Below are 21,449 nucleotides of genomic sequence, written 5' to 3'. Positions count from 1 at the left end.
TATATATATATATATATATATATATATATATATATATATATATATATATATATATATATATATATATATATATATATATATATATTGTTACGGACGCGGTTTAGATGTTATTTTTGACCGAGCGGTTGGTATGAGACCGCGAACCGAACAGTTATTCCCCGACTAGACCCCGATTCCACCCAGACGTTGACCAAATCGCGCTACGCTAAATCAATGATGGAAAGGACACGACGGGGATAGATGAAACGACGCAAGGGGTACAGTTCTCAAGACCTCCGGAGGAGGGTATAATTACAGTGGTGGAGAAAAGGGGTAGATTACACGGTAGTGAGGTAAAGACACAGAAGAGATAGGCACTTAATTACAGTCTTATCTTATCCCAGACAGACCACAGACAAACGGAACAAGGCTGACTTACACAGGGATTGATGGCAGGAAGGGACAGGTAGTCGATAGCACAAGGTGCACCTTGGCTCGGGGACAGGATAAAGCACGGTCCAGTCCAGAGGATGCGGGGAGGCCTCACAGGGCTCGGAGGGTACGTCTTGCTTGCTCCAAGCTCAGCGCGCATCTGACGTCACCTCCCTCTTCCTGCGCATGCTCAGCGGGGAGTGACACGCCCTCGGCTGGTTGGCTCCGCCCCCCTGGGGCCGGTCCGCCGCTTCCATTGGGTGCGGGGGTTACCAGGCTCCGCCCTTGACGAGGAGCTGACAGGGAGCCCCTATTTGGTAACCCCGTCGAGCACATGTTCGATGGCGGCTCGTTGGGAAGGCCTCATGCCCTCCCAACACCCCCTACCAACCAAGCCGGAGTGAGGACGCGCACTCCCTGTGCATGCCGCCGCCGTTGCTGTTGTTGTTGTTGTTGTTGCTGAACCGTGAGGAAGAGCTGCGGGGAGGTATTGGGAGGTCATAAACTTCCTAACGGTGCCATACAATCACATTCTGGTGCAACGAAGGGTCAGAATTAATGGAAACGAGTCCTTAACTGACATAGACTAAGAATAACTAGCAAGATGTCCTATAGTTGTCTTACATGAGATGCGGTGAACCTGGGCACGACATTTAATGGGGGAAATAGGGGGAGGTCGGGTCTACAGAGTGTTGTTTACAGAAAATGGGACTAGGGAATGGGGGATTGGGGATAGTTGGGAAGTATTGAGGAAATAGGGGAATATTTACAAGCGGATATGGATGGATGCAAATCCCATATCCGCAACAATATATATATATATATATATATATATATATATATATATATATATATATACAGTATATATATATATATATATATATATATATATATATATATATATATATATATATATATATATATATATATATATATCTATCTATCTATCTATCTATCTATCTATCTATCTATCTATCTATATATATATATATATATATATATATATATATATATATATATATACTGAACAGCAATAGAAACGTCACTTCATAAAAAATACAAATAATTCCTGAACATTTCCCATAGAAATATCAATGCATTTCGTTTAGATATCTCGTTATTTACATTAGTCTGTATCTAAAGTTGATCCTAACTACCGACAGTGGTGCACACGTGGATAAAAACAGGTCACCAAAACGCAGGCAAAAAAACGACCATGGTGTAGCGACCCATGGGTCCCCCAAGCGAGACCAGCAGCAGAATCTCCTTGCTCCAGCCGGTGACGTCACCGGCGGACAACCTCGGCGCCGGGGTGGCTGGTCACGTGACCACCAAAGCATGCCGCGCATGCGGTTATAATCCTGTGCACCTGTCGGTCACGTGACCACCGAAACACGCCTCGCCTGAGAGGCGTGGCTTTCGGTTTCGGTTATGCTTTCGGGTTTTGGATATATATGCAGCCCGATAAACGGGCTTGAGAGAGTTCCCGAGTTGGTTTTTACAATAAACATCTTCTCAGACGAGTTTGTGTCTTGCCCGTCACTTCGTCCGTATCAAGCAAGAGCCCCGGCTCTTCACTGGTGACCCCGACGTGATCTGAACACGCAACCCCGACTGCCCCCGCACGGATGCGGGGGCTGCGAACGGACACGGCAAGCGCGCCCTAGCCAGGGAAGCCACCTAGGCTGGTGACGCCGGCTTCTCCCGCACGGCTTCGGGCGCAGTTTCGACCGCGGTTTCGACATGCCGGAGTTTCGGTAACGACGACGGCCATGACTATGAGGTTCGCGCACCGTGCTCGGCTCCTCCTCTACGACCGGAGGGGCGAACCTATTCCAAGACCCTCCGAAGGCATGGCTGCTTCGTCACCTTCGCGCGCACTGACGTTGGCGGAACGGCTGCTTCGTCACCTTCGCGCGCACTGACGTTCGCGGCACGGCCGCTTCGTCACCCTCGCGCACCTACAACTACAACCGCAACTACCTCTCCGACCCTGCATCCTCAGGAGGCCCGCAAGGAACCTCGGCAGCCTCCCCTGAGGCCTTGACCAACCCCTCGGTTGGCTCACCCGCTTTTCGCATGCACCGCTCGAGCCTTCTCGGCACTGCACCCGCGAACTGCAACCTCGGGAGGCCCGCGCGGAACCTCGGCAGCCTCCCCCGAGGACTTGCCCGGCCCCTCGGCCGCCCCCCGTCCACTGCATCCCCCGAGGCCTTGACCAGCCCCGCATCCTCGGGAGGCCCGCGAGGAACCTCGGCAGCCTCCCCCGAGGCCTTGACCAGCCCCTCGGTTGGCTCACCCGCTTTTCGCGTGCACCGCTCGAGCCTTCTCGGCACTGCACCTGCAAACTGCAACCTCGGGAGGCCCGCGAGGAACCTCGGCAGCCTCCCCCGAGGACTGGGCCCGGCCCCTCGGCCACCCCCCGTCCTGCACCCCCCGTCCGATCACCCGCCACCACACCGGATCCCCCCCTGCCTGCGCCCCCTGTCCGACCACCCGCCACCACACCGGACCCCCCCCCCCGCGACTGGCCAAGGGTCATTTCGGTCGGGTCATCCGGACCCCCCTCAGGTTGACCTTCCTGGATCAAGTCCATTCTGGGGGGGCGTGTGTAGCGACCCATGGGTCCCCCAAGCGAGACCAGCAGCAGAATCTCCTTGCTCCAGCCGGTGACGTCACCGGCGGACAACCTCGGTGCCGGGGTGGCTGGTCACGTGACCACCAAAGCGTGCCGCGCGTGCGGTTATAATCCTGTGCACCTGTCGGTCACGTGACCACCGAAACACGCCTCGCCTGAGAGGCGTGGCTTTCGGTTTCGGTTATGCTTTCGGGTTTTGGATATATATGCAGCCTAATAAACGGGCTTGAGAGAGTTCCCGAGTTGGTTTTTTACAATAAACATCTTCTCGGACGAGTTTGTGTCTTGCCCGTCACTTCGTCCGTATCAAGCAAGAGCCCCGGCTCTTCAATGGTACAAAGTCGTGCATGAATCCCATGGAAATCAAAATGCACGTGTGTCTCCTTGTGACTTTCCCTATAAAAGGCACCCCAAAACGTGTGTTCATCATTCGTGTTTCGATGCCAGCGCCATGCCCAGACTTACGAGGATTCAGTGAGAGAGTGAGACGGAAGGCGAGGGAGATGGAAGGCAATCTAGTCGGCATCTGGAAACCGAGGGAGAGGGAAGGCGAGGGAGATGGAAGGCAATCTAGTCGGCATCTGGAAACCGAGTGAGAGGGAAGGCGAGGGAGAGGGAAGGCAATGTAGTCGGCATCTGGAAACCGAGGGAGAGGGAAGGTGAGGGAGAGGGAAGTCAATCTTGTCGGCATCTGGAAACGGAGGGAGAGGGAGGGCAAGGGAGAGGAAAGGCGAGGGTGAGGAAAGGCGAGGGAGAGGAAAGGCAATGTGATCGGCATCTGGAAACCGAGGGAGAGGGAAGGCAATCTAGTCGGCATCTGGAAACCAAGTGAGAGGGAAGGTGAGGGAGAGGGAAGGCAATCTAGTCGGCATCTGGAAACAGAGTGAGAGGGAAGGCGAGGGAGAGGGAAGGCAATCTAGTTGGCATCTGGCAACCGAGGGAGAGGGAAGGCGAGGGAAAGGGAAGGCAATCTAGTCGGCATCTGGAAACAGAGTGAGAGGGAAGGCGAGGGAGAGGGAAGGCAATCGAGTCGGCATCTGGAAACCGAGTGAGAGGGAAGGCAATCTAGTCGGCATCTGGAAACAGAGTGAGAGGGAAGGCGAGGGAGAGGGAAGGCAATCTAGTTGGCATCTGGCAACCGAGGGAGAGGTAAGGCGAGGGAGAGGGAAGGCAATCTAGTCGGCATCTGGAAACAGAGTGAGAGGGAAGGCGAGGGAGAGGGAAGGCAATCTAGTTGGCATCTGGCAACCGAGGGAGAGGGAAGGCGAGGGAGAGGGAAGTCAATCTTGTCGGCATCTGGAACCCGAGGGAGAGGGAAGGCAATCAAGTCGGCATCTGGAAACCGAGGGAGAGGGAAGGCAATCTAGTTGGCATCTGGCAACCGAGGGAGAGGGAAGGCGAGGGAGAGGGAAGGCAATCTAGTCGGCATCTGGAAACCGAGTGAGAGGGAAGGCAATCTAGTCGGCATCTGGAAACAGAGTGAGAGGGAAGGCGAGTGAGAGGGAAGGCAATCTAGTCGGCATCTGGAAACAGAGTGAGAGGGAAGGCGAGGGAGAGGGAAGGCAATCTAGTTGGCATCTGGCAACCGAGGGAGAGGGAAGGTGAGGGAGAGGGAAGTCAATCTTGTCGGCATCTGGAAACCGAGGGAGAGGGAAGGCAATCTAGACGGCATCTGGAAACTGAGGGAGAGGGAAGGCAATCTAGTCGGCATCTGGAAACCGAGGGAGAGGGAAGGCAATCTAGTCGGCATCTGGAAAGTGAGGGAGAGGTAAGGCAATCTCTTCGGCATCTGAAAAGCGAGGGAGAGGGAAGGCGAGGGAGAGGGAAGGCAATCTAGTCGGCATCTGGAAAGCGAGGGAGAGGGAAAGCGAGGGAGAGGGAAGGCGAGGGAGAGGGAAGGCAATCTAGTCGGCATCTGGAAACCGAGTGAGAGGGAAGGCGAGAGAGAGGGAAAGCAATCTAGTCGGCATCTGGAAACCGAGGGAGAGGGAAGGCGAGGGAGGGGAGAGGCAATCTAGTCGGAATCTGGAAACCAAGTGAGACGGAAGGCGAGGGAGATGGAAGGCAATCTAGTCGGCATCTGGAAACCGAGTGAGAGGGAAGGCGAGGGAGAGGGAAGGCAATGTAGTCGGCATCTGGAAACCGAGGGAGAGGGAAGGCGAGGGAGAGGGAAGTCAATCTTGTCGGCATCTGGAAACCGAGGGAGAGGGAAGGCAATCTCGTCGGCATCTGGAAACCGAGGGAGAGGGAAGGCAATGTAGTCGGCATCTGGAAACCGAGGGAGAGTGAAGGCAATCTAGTCGGCACCTGGAAAACGAGGGAGAGGTAAGGCAATCTAGTCGGCATCTTGAAAGCGAGGGAGAGGGAAGGCGAGGGAGAGGGAAGGCAATCTAGTCGGCATCTGGAAAGTGAGGGAGAGGGAAGGCAAGGGAGAGGGAAGGCAATCTAGTCGGCATCTGGAAAGCGAGGGAGAGGGAAGGCAATCTAGTCGGCATCTGGAAACCGAGTGAGAGGGAAGGCGAGAGAGAGGGAAAGCAGTCTCGTCGGCATCTGGAAACCGAGGGAGAGGGAAGGCGAGGGAGAGGGAAGGCGAGGGAGAGGGAAGGCAATCTAGTCGGCATCTGGAAACCGAGTGAGAGGGAAGGCGAGGGAGAGGGAAGGCAATCTAGTCGGCATCTGGAAACCAAGGGAGAGGGAAGGCGAGGGAGAGGGAAGGCAATCTAGTTGGCATCTGGCAACCGAGGGAGAGGGAAGGTGAGGGAGAGGGAAGGCAATCTAGTCGGCATCTGGAAACAGAGTGAGAGGGAAGGCGAGGGAGAGGGAAGGCAATCTAGTTGGCATCTGGCAACCGAGGGTGAGGGAAGGTGAGGGAGAGGGAAGTCAATCTTGTCGGCATCTGGAAACCGAGGGAGAGGGAAGGCAATCTAGTCGGCATCTGGAAACCGAGGGAGAGGGAAGGCAATCTAGTCGGCATCTGGAAACAGAGTGAGAGGGAAGGCGAGGGAGAGGGAAGGCAATCTAGTTGGCATCTGGCATCTGGCAACCGAGGGAGAGGGAAGGCGAGGGAGAGGGAAGGCAATCTAGTCGGCATCTGGAAACCAAGGGAGAGGGAAGGCAATCTAGTCGGCATCTGGAAACAGAGTGAGAGGGAAGGCGAGGGAGAGGGAAGGCAATCTAGTCGGCATCTGGAAACCGAGTGAGAGGGAAGGCAATCTAGTCGGCATCTGGAAACCGAGGGAGAGGGAAGGCAATCTAGTCGGCATCTGGAAACTGAGGGAGAGGGAAGGCAATCTAGTCGGCATCTGGAAAGTGAGGGAGAGGTAAGGCAATCTCTTCGGCATCTGGAAAGCGAGGGAGAGGGAAGGCGAGGGAGAGGGAAGGCAATCTAGTCGGCATCTGGAAAGCGAGGGAAAGGGAAGGCGAGGGAGAGGGAAGGCAATCTAGTCGGCATCTGGAAACCGAGTGAGAGGGAAGGCGAGAGAGAGGGAAAGCAATCTAGTCGGCATCTGGAAACCGAGGGAGAGGGAAGGCGAGGGAGGGGAGAGGCAATCTAGTCGGAATCTGGAAACCAAGTGAGACGGAAGGCGAGGGAGAGGGAAGGCAATCTAGTCGGCATCTGGAAACCGAGTGAGAGGGAAGGCGAGGGAGAGGGAAGGGAATGTAGTCGGCATCTGGAAACCGAGGGAGAGGGAAGGCGAGGGAGAGGGAAGTCAATCTTGTCGGCATCTGGAAACCGAGGGAGAGGGAAGGCAATCTCGTCGGCATCTGGAAATCGAGGGAGAGGGAAGGCAATGTAGTCGGCATCTGGAAATCGAGGGAGAGGGAAGGCAATCTAGTCGGCACCTGGAAAACGAAGGAGAGGTAAGGCAATCTAGTCGGCATCTGGAAAGCGAGGGAGAGGGAAGGCGAGGGAGAGGGAAGGCAATCTAGTCGGCATCTGGAAAGCGAGGGAGAGGGAAGGCAAGGGAGAGGGAAGGCAATCTAGTGGGCATCTGGAAAGCGAGGGAGAGGGAAGGCGAGGGAGAGGGAAGGCAATCTAGTCGGCATCTGGAAACCGAGTGAGAGGGAAGGCAAGAGAGAGGGAAAGCAGTCTCGTTGGCATCTGGAAACCGAGGGAGAGGGAAGGCGAGGGAGAGGGAAGGCGAGGGAGAGGGAAGGCAATCTAGTCGGCATCTGGAAACCGAGTGAGAGGGAAGGCGAGGGAGAGGGAAGGCAATCTAGTCGGCATCTGGAAACCAAGGGAGAGGGAAGGCGAGGGAGAGGGAAGGCAATCTAGTTGGCATCTGGCAACCGAGGGAGAGGGAAGGTGAGGGAGAGGGAAGGCAATCTAGTCGGCATCTGGAAACAGAGTGAGAGGGAAGGCGAGGGAGAGGGAAGGCAATCTAGTTGGCATCTGGCAACCGAGGGAGAGGGAAGGTGAGGGAGAGGGAAGTCAATCTTGTCGGCATCTGGAAACCGAGGGAGAGGGAAGGCAATCTAGTCGGCATCTGGAAACCGAGGGAGAGGGAAGGCAATCTAGTTGGCATCTGGCAACCGAGGGAGAGGGAAGGTGAGGGAGAGGGAAGGCAATCTAGTCGGCATCTGGAAACAGAGTGAGAGGGAAGGCGAGGGAGAGGGAAGGCAATCTAGTTGGCATCTGGCATCCGAGGGAGAGGGAAGGCGAGGGAGAGGGAAGGCAATCTAGTCGGCATCTGGAAACCAAGGGAGAGGGAAGGCAATCTAGTCGGCATCTGGAAACAGAGTGAGAGGGAAGGCGAGGGAGAGGGAAGGCAATCTAGTCGGCATCTGGAAACCGAGTGAGAGGGAAGGCAATCTAGTCGGCATCTGGAAACCGAGGGAGAGGGAAGGCAATCTAGTCGGCATCTGGAAACCGAGGGAGAGGGAAGGCAATCTAGTCGGCATCTGGAAAGTGAGGGAGAGGTAAGGCAATCTCTTCGGCATCTGGAAAGCGAGGGAGAGGGAAGGCGAGGGAGAGGGAAGGCAATCTAGTCGGCATCTGGAAAGCGAGGGAAAGGGAAGGCGAGGGAGAGGGAAGGCAATCTAGTCGGCATCTGGAAACCGAGTGAGAGGGAAGGCGAGAGAGAGGGAAAGCAATCTAGTCGGCATCTGGAAACCGAGGGAGAGGGAAGGCGAGGGAGGGGAGAGGCAATCTAGTCGGAATCTGGAAACCAAGTGAGACGGAAGGCGAGGGAGAGGGAAGGCAATCTAGTCGGCATCTGGAAACCGAGTGAGAGGGAAGGCGAGGGAGAGGGAAGGGAATGTAGTCGGCATCTGGAAACCGAGGGAGAGGGAAGGCGAGGGAGAGGGAAGTCAATCTTGTCGGCATCTGGAAACCGAGGGAGAGGGAAGGCAATCTCGTCGGCATCTGGAAATCGAGGGAGAGGGAAGGCAATGTAGTCGGCATCTGGAAACCGAGGGAGAGGGAAGGCAATCTAGTCGGCACCTGGAAAACGAAGGAGAGGTAAGGCAATCTAGTCGGCATCTGGAAAGCGAGGGAGAGGGAAGGCGAGGGAGAGGGAAGGCAATCTAGTCGGCATCTGGAAAGCGAGGGAGAGGGAAGGCAAGGGAGAGGGAAGGCAATCTAGTGGGCATCTGGAAAGCGAGGGAGAGGGAAGGCGAGGGAGAGGGAAGGCAATCTAGTCGGCATCTGGAAACTGAGTGAGAGGGAAGGCGAGAGAGAGGTAAAGCAGTCTCGTCGGCATCTGGAAACCGAGGGACAGGGAAGGCGAGGGAGAGGGAAGGCAATCTAGTCGGCATCTGGAAACCGAGTGAGAGGGAAGGCGAGGGAGAGGGAAGGCAATCTAGTCGGCATCTGGAAACCGAGGGAGAGGGAAGGCGAGGGAGAGGGAAGGCAATCTAGTCGGCATCTGGAAACCAAGTGAGAGGGAAGGTGAGGGAGAGGGAAGGCAATCTAGTCGGCATCTGGAAACCGAGTGAGAGGGAAGGCGAGGGAGAGGGAAGGCAATCTAGTCGGCATCTGGAAACCGAGGGAGAGGGAAGGCAATCTAGTCGGCATCTGGAAAGCGAGGGAGAGGGAAGGCAATCTAGTCGGCATCTGGAAAGCGAGGGAGAGGGAAGGCGAGGGAGAGGGAAGGCAATCTAGACGGCATCTGGAAAGCGAGGGAGAGGGAAGGCGAGGGAGAGGGAAGGCGAGGGAGAGGGAAGGCAATCTAGTCGTCAATCGGAAAGTGAGGGAGAGGGAAGGCGATGGAGAGGGAAGGCAATCTAGTCGGCATCTGGAAAGCGAGGGAGAGGGAAGGCAATCTAGTCGGCATCTGGAAACCGCGGGAGAGGGAAAGCGAGGGAGAGGGAAGGCGAGGGAGAGGGAGGGAGAGGGATAGGGAGAGGGAGAGCGAAGCCATCTCGTCGGCATCCGGTTGTCATCGCGAGCACATTTTAATGTTGTTCTGATTTAGTGCGAAAATTGAATCACAGCGCTGCACACGCGCTCGAGTTGCGTAATTCCAATCGCTCGTGACCATAAATTTAAAAATGCTGTAAATGACAGGTGAGCACAATTCGCAAAACACGCAAACAGAACATGCGTAAAACGCAAGCTTACCATACTGGAACTGGAATTTACGACGATGCCGTTAACAATGTGGTGATGTCACCCACCAGGAAATGGTAGTATGTTTTTTTCAATTTTAATTGTATGTTTTTTTAAAGAAACATTCAATTATATACACATTATTTATTTAAACGTATTGTAATGTGTATATCTTGGTGCCATTGGAGCCATTGTAAACCTGGCCCTGATAGTGAGTGGGCTGTTGCTGTGTGGTTCAAGTGTCAATGGGTTAAAGTTTTGTGTGAAGTTACGAATGTTTCACATTAGGTGTGTGAATTTATTACTTTGCAATAAATGACACACCGTATATGTATATATATATATATATATATATATATATATATATATATATATATATATATACTAGCAGAGGTACCCGGCTTTGCACGGGAGTGGGAGGAGGAGGGGAGGGGGAAGAGGAGGGGAGGGGAACGGGGGGGAGGGGGGAGGGGGGAAGCGGGGGAGGAGGAGGGGAGGGGGAAGAGGAGGGGAGGGGAATGGGGGGGGAGGGGGAAGGGGGGGAGGGGGGAGGGGAAGGGGGGAGGGAAGGGTGCGGGGGTGCCCAGGGGAAGAAGGGCCCCTCCCCTCCCCCTCCCCCCCCTTTCCCCTCCCCCCCTCCCCCCCTCCCTCTTCCCCCTCCCCCTCCCCCTTCCCCCTCCCCCTCCCCCCTCCCATCCCCTTCCCCCTCGTTCCCCTCCCCTTCTCTTCCCCCTCCCCTCCTCCTCCCCCTTCACACCAGGGGGGTTGACTCAGCCTGTCATCCCACCGAGGTCGGAAGTCGGAACTCATTGTCGTCAAATAAATGTAGCCTGTATGTTTCACTCTTTGTCACATGCCGTTGGTCCCATGTCAATCGGATGAAGTTGAAAAAGTAACGTTACGAAGGTTCTCTGGGACGTACTGATTCCGAATAATGAAGTTGAAAAATTAACGTTCCGAAATACGCTAATTACGCTAACAGAAGCGCTGGAGGGAGCACTGCGCTCCCTCCCTTAGATTCCCTCCCTCTTCTGCTAGCGCTAATTACGCGTAACACACTAATTTTAAAACCCGAAGTTTTTTTAATTTTAAGGTGTGCTGTAGTCAGAAGCGCTAGAAGCGCTGCGCTCCCTCCCTTCGAATCCCTCTCTCTTCTGCTAGTGCTAATAATACGCTAATTTTAAAACCCGAAATTTTTTAAATGTTTATGTCTCCGTGACATTCCTGGGACCATCCCGAGTCGAACAGTACTTTCCGCTCGCAAATCCGTCCACGGGTTCTCGAGATCTTAGAGATCATAGATAGATCAGGATACAGACACAGAGGCCAACTCTACTTTATATATATATATATATATATATATATATATATATATATATATATATATATATATATATATATATATATATATATATATATATATATATAAATATATATATATATATATATATATATATACAGTGGAACCTTGACTTACGAGTTTAATTCGTTCTGTGACCGAGCTCGTAACTCAAATTGCTCGTATCTCAAATCAAATTTCCCCATTAAAATGCATTGAAATGCTATTAATCCGTTCCAGCCCGCCAAAAACCACACCAATTTTTTTTTAAATATACAGTATATATATAAATATCTCGCGCTTTATATTTCACCTGTATGCAGCATACAAGTTGGCAGGATGGCCTGGACTGGAGGTACGCACACTTGACTCTAAAGTCTAAACTGTCCAGCCTGGGTTTGAATTCTGACCCAGCTATAACCTGTCATGGGTGAATCACAGGCAGGGTGATTCATCAATGTGTGTACCGCTAAACTGGGCGCCCCGTTTGCGTCCCATTAGTTGTTGGATGTTAAGGATCTCACCGTGTTTTCCACAAAGAGAAGGCGAGCTATCGCCGGCACTCTGAACAAGTTGTGGCCTGGCATGGCATGAACATGAAAACATGAACATGAACATGAAATGTTCGACATGAACATGAAATTTTCCAAAATAACCAAAATGCGAAAACAAAAATGCAGCGCTATACGACAGAGATACTGTACGTGCACGGCAAGATAACCACGTGACCGGAACCCACCTGGCGGCAAAACTCAAAATAACCAACATGCGAAAACAAAAATGCAGCGCTATACGACAGAGATACTGTACGTGCACGGCAAGATAACCACGTGACCGGAACCCACCTGGCGGCAAAACTCAAAATAACCAACATGCGAAAACAAAAATGCAGCGCTATACGACAGAGATACTGTACGTGCACGGCAAGATAACCACGTGACCAGAACCCACCTGGCGGCAAAACTCAAAATAACCAACATGCGAAAACAAAAATGCAGCGCTATACGACAGAGATACTGTACGTGCACGGCAAGATAACCACGTGACCGGAACCCACCTGGCGGCAAAACTCAAAATAACCAACATGCGAAAACAAAAATGCAGCGCTATACGACAGAGATACTGTACTTGCACGGCAAGATAACCACGTGACCGGGTGGCGAAAGCTCGTAACTCAGATCTCGGCTCGCATCTCAAAGCAATAAACCGCTCGAGCGACGGCTCGTATCTCGAAAAACTCGTAAGTTGGGGCACTCGTAAGTCAAGGTTCCACTGTATATATATATATATATATACATATATATATACATATACATATACATATATATATATATATATATATATATATATATATATATATATATATATCTATATATATATATATATATATATATATATATATATATATATATATATATATATATATATATATATATATATATATATATAATGACAAGAACAAACACATGCCGTATATGTATATATATACATCTGGGGTGAATTAGCAGGGGAAGAAAATATCATGGTTTTGGATGGGGGAAGAAAAGAGATGGTGGTGAACAGCTGTTTTAAAGACCTGGAGGGAGGAGTGGGATTGAAGGGAGTGGGGGAGTTTGTTCCAGAGGTAGGAGAAAAGGGGAATGAAGGAGTGAAGGTGAGCAGAGAGCCTAGATTTTGGCAGTTTAACCATAAGAGGGTTGCTGGCAGATCTTGTGCGACCTGGAGGAATATTTGGGGGGACAGAGCATAGAGAGAGCTGGGGGGCAAGGCTAGAGAGGAGTCGGTAGAAGACAGAAAGACCACCAACCTGCCTGCGGTGAGTGAGTGAAAGGCCCTCGGAGTTAGCTTCATTGCAGGAGATTCCAATGATTCTGAAAGCTTTGGTTTCAACAGCCCAGAGGGGGGAACAGTATTCCATTGAGCTGCGGATGAAAGCCTTGTATGTGGTGACGAGAACGGCTTCCTCCACCTTCCTGCTTTCATACAACCCCACTTTTGATACAACCCCGCTTGGATACAACCCCACTTTTGATACAACCCCGCTTAGATACAACCCAGCTTTGATACAACTCTGCTTTGATACAACCCCACTTTGATACAACCCCACTTTGATACAACCCCATTTTGATGCAACCCCACTTTGATACAACCCCACTTTGAAACAACCCCACTTTGATACTTGATGTCATCGCCACGTATGTCCACATTGCCTGCCACGCTCCGGAGGAGCCATCGAGCAGTGCGTCATTATGGATGTTAATTCAGATATTGTCTCAAGTGTATGCAAAACTCACAGTTACCGACCTTGTTTCGCCCTTGTTGGGGTTTCATCAGGGCAACGCAGTAGGCCTTCCATACACTTGTGACTCTGAAAACCTTTCGGTTATTATATCAGTCATTATGCGACTTCATACCATCCTAGGGCAATGATGGCATTGCCCTTCTATGGCTGGTACACACGGGTAAAAGTGTGTGGTATAGACCGGGGGGCGCCACTCCTCTCCGTCTCTCTGCTGGCCGTTGGGGAATTCACCCTCTTCTGCCCGTGCTGTTGGAGTCAACTGGACTCTCATCCACCAGATGTGCAGAGCCATCTGCCATTTAAACCGCATGGCTGCAAACCGTTACCTTGGTAAGGGGGGACTGACAGGAACTACACCTTGCCTACAGGTGACCTGGGGTTATGCAAGGTAGGGGAATCCATCTCCCTGAGGTATCAGAAGACACCCGCATACCCAAAAGTACAGTGTGTGTGTGTGTGTGTGTGTGTGTGTGTGTGTGTGTGTGTGTGTGTGTGTGTTTGTGTGTGTGTGTGTGTGTGTGTGTGTGTGTGTGTGTGTGTGTGTGTGTGTATATAATATCTATATAATAAAAGGCAATGTCTGTTTGTGGTGTCGTTCTGTATACAAATCCGTATGCGCTGATTCGAGGTCTTAATGATGCACAACTAGAGGTAGTTTAAATGGGGAATCCAATGGCAGTCTTTAAAATTATTGAAATCGTACCCCCCGAGCTCGAACTAAAAAAAAAAACCCAAAAAGGCGGGACCACGAAATATTTGACCTTTCTAGAAGGGTCAAATTTTTTTTACCCTTTTTCTATTGGACAATTTAAATAGTCTCCGCCTCCCTAAGGTCTCAGTCCCTCCTAATAATCCTATATAAGCCGTCGCGTTACTTCAACATTCATTTTAATAGCGAACGTTTTCGCCACGTTTCTTCATTATTATTATTCCTATTTCTCCGATTTATTCCTATTTCTGCTCGAACTCCTGCTCGAACTCAAAATAAAACCCCAAAAAGGCGGGACCACGAAATATTTGACCTTTCTGGAATGGTCAAATTTTTTACCCTTTTTCTATTGGACAATTTGTATAGTCTCCGCCTCCCTAAGGTCTCCGCCCCTCCTAATAATCCTATATAAGCCATGGCGTTACATCAACATTCATTTTAATAGCGAACGTTTTCGCCACGTTTCTTCATTATTATTATTATTCCTATTTCTCCGATTTATTCCTATTTTTTTATTCCGATTTATTCCTACCTTCGAAAATCTCCGATTTATTCCTATTTTATAAGTAAAGCGAACGTTTTCCATAAAAAACGAGCGTTTTCCCCTCCTCTTCCCATTATCAAACGAAAAGCGATAGTTTTCCCTACTACGATGCCACCCAAAAAGCGGCCAAATTTCGGAAAGTCGCCTGCAGCCCTCCATATGCAGACACGAAGAGAAGCACGGACAGATGCGGAACATCAGCAGGAACGTCAAACCCCGGCACGCAGACGATCAGCTCTTATAGACCATGAGACACTCGAGGAAATACAGTCACGAATCCAAGAAAACGCTGCCAGACGAAGAGCTGAAAGGCAGCAGGAAGCACTAGAACAGAGGCAGTCTCGCCTTCAAGAACAGGTCTTCCGACAGTCAACTCGACGGCAGGAGGAAACTCCAGATGATCGTCAGACAAGGCGTCAAAGAGATAGGACAAGTCATGCTGAGGTAAGATCTCGACCATTCACTACGCAACAGTGGTACCAAGGTGCTTTCAACTATGATCCAAGCCATGATTATGCATCACACGAATTAGTGACCATTGGCTCCATGTCTAAGATTTGTGACAAGTGTAGCACCAAAAAGTGGGATAAAGAAACACCAGGCATGTGTTGCACTAATGGCAAAGTTCAGCTGACTATGCTTCCTGAACCACCTGAGCCACTTAAGGATCTTCTTCTTGGCACCACTCCAGAGTCCAAACATTTCCTTCAGAATATTCGGAAATACAATTGTGCCTTTCAAATGACGTCATTCGGCGCCAATGTCATCACAGAGGGAGGATTCATGCCAACATTCAAAGTTCAGGGACAGATTTACTACAGGATAGGATCCCTCCAGCCTCTACCAAATGAACAGCTTCGTTATTTGCAGATATACTTTGTTGGAGATCTTCAACAACAGGCCCAGAGTAAATACAACAGCAACCAGGGTACAATATTTGATTTAATTTTGAAGCTGCAAGAAATGCTTCATTCAAGTAACAGCTATGTCGAAAGTTTTAAATATGCCCTGAAGAATGCTCCTACCCTGGAATTTCAGATCATCATTGATGCTGACAAAAGACCATCCGGTGAGCATGCACGCCGATTCAATGCTCCAGAACGTAATGAGGTGCCTGTCATTATGACTGGCCAAGAATATGGCAGAAGAGACATTGTCCTCAAATGTCGTGACAACAACCTTAACTTCATCAGTGAAACCCATAGGTCTTACGATGCCCTCCAGTGTCCTTTGCTCTTCGTGAATGGAGAAGATGGCTACCAGTTTAATATTCCACAGGCTGGTACAAACTCAACAAAAACTGTCTCTTGCATGGACTTCTATGCTCATCGCTTTATGGTTCATGGCAATTCCTTTAACCAACTTCATCGAAGTCAGAACCTCTTCCATCAATTCGCTGTGGACATGTATGCAAAGATTGAACAGAGAGGTTGTGTTACATCAGGATCCACCAAAATGAATTAAGATCTGACTCCTACATACACTTGCGAGACGGAATGAACAATGATGTGGCTGAGGAGAGCTTGGCCAACTCTACATCCTGCCATTAAGTTTACATGCAGCCCCAGATACATGCATGAAAGAAATCAAGATGCAATGACATATGTCCGCATTTATGGGCGACCTGATCTCTTTATGACATTTACTTGCAATCCACTTGTACTCAATGACGGTATCGTGTCAAGGCGGGTGCACCTCGCCATAAAGGTGCCAAATGCCTACAGGAGTAAACCTGGAATAAAAAATCCGAGTGGCTGTTGGAAACCCAATCATAACCCAAATTCCCATGAAACTTCCCGAGCGAAGCCAGGTACTTCTGCTAGTATATATATATATATATATATATATATATATATATATATATATATATATATATATATATATATATATATATATATATATATATATATATATATATATATTGTTACGGACGCGGTTTAGATGTTATTTTTGACCGAGCGGTTGGTATGACCGCGACCGAACAGTTATTCCCCGACTAGACCCCGATTCCACCCAGACGTTGACCAAATCGCGCTACGCTAAATCAATGATGGAAAGGACACGACAGGGATAGATGAAACGACGCAAGGGGTACAGTTCTCAAGACCTCCGGAGGAGGGTATAATTACAGTGGTGGAGAAAAGGGGGTAGATTACACGGTAGTGAGGTAAAGACACAGAAGAGATAGGCACTTAATTACAGTCTTATCTTATCCCAGACAGACCACAGACAAACGGAACAAGGCTGACTTACACAGGGATTGATGGCAGGAAGGGACAGGTAGTCGATAGCACAAGGTGCACCTTGGCTCGGGGACAGGATAAAGCACGGTCCAGTCCAGAGGATGCGGGGAGGCCTCACAGGGCTCGGAGGGTACGTCTTGCTTGCTCCAAGCTCAGCGCGCATCTGACGTCACCTCCCTCTTCCTGCGCATGCTCAGCGGGGAGTGACACGCCCTCGGCTGGTTGGCTCCGCCCCCCTGGGGCCGGTCCGCCGCTTCCATTGGGTGCGGGGGTTACCAGGCTCCGCCCTTGACGAGGAGCTGACAGGGAGCCCCTATTTGGTAACCCCGTCGAGCACATGTTCGATGGCGGCTCGTTGGGAAGGCCTCATGCCCTCCCAACACCCCCTACCAACCAAGCCGGAGTGAGGACGCGCACTCCCTGTGCACGCCGCCGCCGTTGCTGTTGTTGTTGTTGTTGTTGTTGCTGAACCGTGAGGAAGAGCTGCGGGGAGGTATTGGGAGGTCCTAAACTTCCTAACGGTGCCATACAATCACATTCTGGTGCAACGAAGGGTCAGAATTAATGGAAACGAGTCCTTAACTGACATAGACTAAGAATAACTAGCAAGATGTCCTATAGTTGTCTTACATGAGATGCGGTGAACCTGGGCACGACATTTAATGGGGGAAATAGGGGGAGGTCGGGTCTACAGAGTGTTGTTTACAGAAAATGGGACTAGGGAATGGGGGATTGGGGATAGTTGGGAAGTATTGAGGAAATAGGGGAATATTTACAAGCGGATATGGATGGATGCAAATCCCACATCCGCAACAATATATATATATATATATATATATATATATATATATATATATATATATATATATATATATATATATATATATATATATATATATATATATATATATACATGTATATATATATGTATATAATATATATATATATATATATATATATATATATATATATATATATATATATATATATATATATATATACACTGAACAGCAATAGAAACGTCACTTCATAAAAAATACAAATAATTCCTGAACATTTCCCATAGAAATATCAATGCATTTCGTTTAGATATCTCGTTATTTACATTAGTCTGTATCTAAAGTTGATCCTAACTACCGACAGTGGTGCACACGTGGATAAAAACAGGTCACCAAAACGCAGGCAAAAAAACGACCATGGTGTAGCGACCCATGGGTCCCCCAAGCGAGACCAGCAGCAGAATCTCCTTGCTCCAGCCGGTGACGTCACCGGCGGACAACCTCGGCGCCGGGGTGGCTGGTCACGTGACCACCAAAGCATGCCGCGCATGCGGTTATAATCCTGTGCACCTGTCGGTCACGTGACCACCGAAACACGCCTCGCCTGAGAGGCGTGGCTTTCGGTTTCGGTTATGCTTTCGGGTTTTGGATATATATGCAGCGATAAACGGGCTTGAGAGAGTTCCCGAGTTGGTTTTTACAATAAACATCTTCTCAGACGAGTTTGTGTCTTGCCCGTCACTTCGTCCGTATCAAGCAAGAGCCCCGGCTCTTCACTGGTGACCCCGACGTGATCTGAACACGGAACCCCGACTGCCCCCGCACGGATGCGGGGGCTGCGAACGGACACGGCAAGCGCGCCCTAGCCAGGGAAGCCACCTAGGCTGGTGACGCCGGCTTCTCCCGCATGGCTTCGGGCGCAGTTTCGACCGCGGTTTCGACATGCCGGAGTTTCGGTAACGACGACGGCCATGACTATGAGGTTCGCGCACCGCGCTCGGCTCCTCCTCTACGACCGGAGGGGCGAACCTATTCCAAGACCCTCCGAAGGCATGGCTGCTTCGTCACCTTCGCGCGCACTGACGTTGGCGGAACGGCTGCTTCGTCACCTTCGCGCGCACTGACGTTCGCGGCACGGCCGCTTCGTCACCCTCGCGCACCTACAACTACAACCGCAACTACCTCTCCGACCCTGCATCCTCAGGAGGCCCGCAAGGAACCTCGGCAGCCTCCCCTGAGGCCTTGACCAGCCCCTCGGTTGGCTCACCCGCTTTTCGCGTGCACCGCTCGAGCCTTCTCGGCACTGCACCCGCGAACTGCAACCTCGGGAGGCCCGCGCGGAACCTCGGCAGCCTCCCCCGAGGACTTGCCCGGCCCCTCGGCCGCCCCCCGTCCACTGCATCCCCCGAGGCCTTGACCAGCCCCGCATCCTCGGGAGGCCCGCGTGGAACCTCGGCAGCCTCCCCCGAGGCCTTGACCAGCCCCTCGGTTGGCTCACCCGCTTTTCGCGTGCACCGCTCGAGCCTTCTCGGCACTGCACCTGCAAACTGCAACCTCGGGAGGCCCGCGAGGACCTCGGCAGCCTCCCCCGAGGACTGGGCCCGGCCCCTCGGCCACCCCCCGTCCTGCACCCCCCGTCCGATCACCCGCCACCACACCGGACCCCCCCCCCCGCGACTGGCCAAGGGTCATTTCGGTCGGGTCATCCGGACCCCCCTCAGGTTGACCTTCCTGGATCAAGTCCATTCTGGGGGGGCGTGTGTAGCGACCCATGGGTCCCCCAAGCGAGACCAGCAGCAGAATCTCCTTGCTCCAGCCGGTGACGTCACCGGCGGACAACCTCGGTGCCGGGGTGGCTGGTCACGTGACCACCAAAGCGTGCCGCGCGTGCGGTTATAATCCTGTGCACCTGTCGGTCACGTGACCACCGAAACACGCCTCGCCTGAGAGGCGTGGCTTTCGGTTTCGGTTATGCTTTCGGGTTTTGGATATATATGCAGCCTAATAAACGGGCTTGAGAGAGTTCCCGAGTTGGTTTTTTACAATAAACATCTTCTCGGACGAGTTTGTGTCTTGCCCGTCACTTCGTCCGTATCAAGCAAGAGCCCCGGCTCTTCAATGGTACAAAGTCGTGCATGAATCCCATGGAAATCAAAATGCACGTGTGTCTCCTTGTGACTTTCCCTATAAAAGGCACCCCAAAACGTGTTTTCATCATTCGTGTTTCGATGCCAGCGCCATGCCCAGACTTACGAGGATTCAGAGAGACCAGGCTATTGGAAGATTGTATGATGGACAGACTGCACGAATGGTTGCCAATGCTTTCCATGTCAACGTGAGAACCATCTACAGGTTACAGGAACGATACCAGGCCACCAACAGCACCGTTGACCGCCCACGCAGTGGCAGACCGAGGGTAACAACACCACGACAGGATCGACAGATTGTGCGTCATCACATCCAAGATCGCTTTACCAGGGCTACAGAAACTGCAAGACAAACAGTTGGAACCCACCAGAGACACATTAGTGGTGATACAGTCCGTGTCGACGTTTGAAGAACAGGGATGTCCGTTGTCACAGGCCGTATCGTGGCCCCATTCTTACAGCACGACACTGCCGTGACCGACTACAGTGGGCCACACAGCATCAAAATTTGCGTTACCAGCAGTGGAGAACTGTTCTTTTCTCAGACGAAAGCCGATACTGTGTTTCCACGGCAGATGTCAGAGTGAGAGTTTGGCGGAGACGTGGGGAATGCTACTCAGATTCCACGAGTTGACATTGCATTTCACCAAATGAAATAAGGTAGAATCCTCTTTCAATTGCCACCAAAACGCAATTGCCGGCAGCATTTGCTGCCCTTTCTCTGGGGCTCAATCGAATCGCCCCAAAACCTCCATTACGCACGTGGTCAAGCCTCGGAGAAGAAGGGGGAGGAGCTACATTATGGGCGTGGCCCACACCTCGTCATCAAGGGTGGAGCCCCGAACGACCAACCACAAATCAGTGGGTATGGCTTGGTAGGGCGTGTCATATAACCCGCAGCGCGACGCCCCCACCTCAGATGATTGAGGGGGAGAGATTCGTAAAGGGCCAGACGAGAGAGGGAGGACGAATTGCAAGTTCTGTTGAGGTCGAGTGGAGTGAGCAGGGGCGAGCAGCAGAAAGAGGGTCACGGGGATTGCCCGGCCGAGAATTGCGTATGAAACATACCAACTTTCCCCTGCTATATAATTGTCCGGTCACGTCCAACGACACGGGGAGCTGTTTGCCGGGTTTTTGCCTCGACCCCAATAGCATGGATCAGAGCGCGCGCTTGGAGCCGGACCTCGACGCCTACCATCTGCCTGGCCCTTTCTCTGCCTTCCCATGCCATCGATCCCTGGCATCCATCTACCCCCATTCGTGTAAGTCTGACTGTCTGTGTTGTCTGGGAAATAAGTTAAGCCTGTATAGATAAGCTAGAAATTGCTCTGTGTCCTTCTGCTCCTTCCATTTTCTGTATATTACTTTGATTTCTTTTCTTCCTTTAGTCTTGTGTAAATAATAATAAATCCTGTCATTTCCTACCTTTGCCTTCTTCTTCTTCCTCGTCCGATCGTCCTTGTCTTTTCCATCATTGAACACCTGTGGCACGATTTGGCCAACCGCATATGAATTGGGTTTAGTCCCTTGATAAACGGCTCGCGCCGCAGTCCGCTTCGCTCGGCGTAATCCATTAACGGTGCGGCTCAGGCAGAAGTTATTCCCTCGTTCCCGGCTGGCGGCAGTAATTAGGTAAGTAGCGAACCCTTAGGCCTACGGACCCTTCCTACCGTCAGTCCGGTAAGGAAGTTGTAACTTCGAGGACCACGTCGGTCAGTCACAGACAAGGGGATTAATCCCCCCTTGATAAGGGGCAGAGGGGCCGACGTTGAGATCCGTAACAATTG

This window comes from Myxine glutinosa, chromosome 3, assembly GCF_964187855.1.
Source record: "Myxine glutinosa chromosome 3, kmMyxGlut1.1, whole genome shotgun sequence".
Classification (NCBI taxonomy): domain Eukaryota; kingdom Metazoa; phylum Chordata; class Myxini; order Myxiniformes; family Myxinidae; genus Myxine; species Myxine glutinosa.
Note: the sequence above shows the minus strand (reverse complement) of the source record.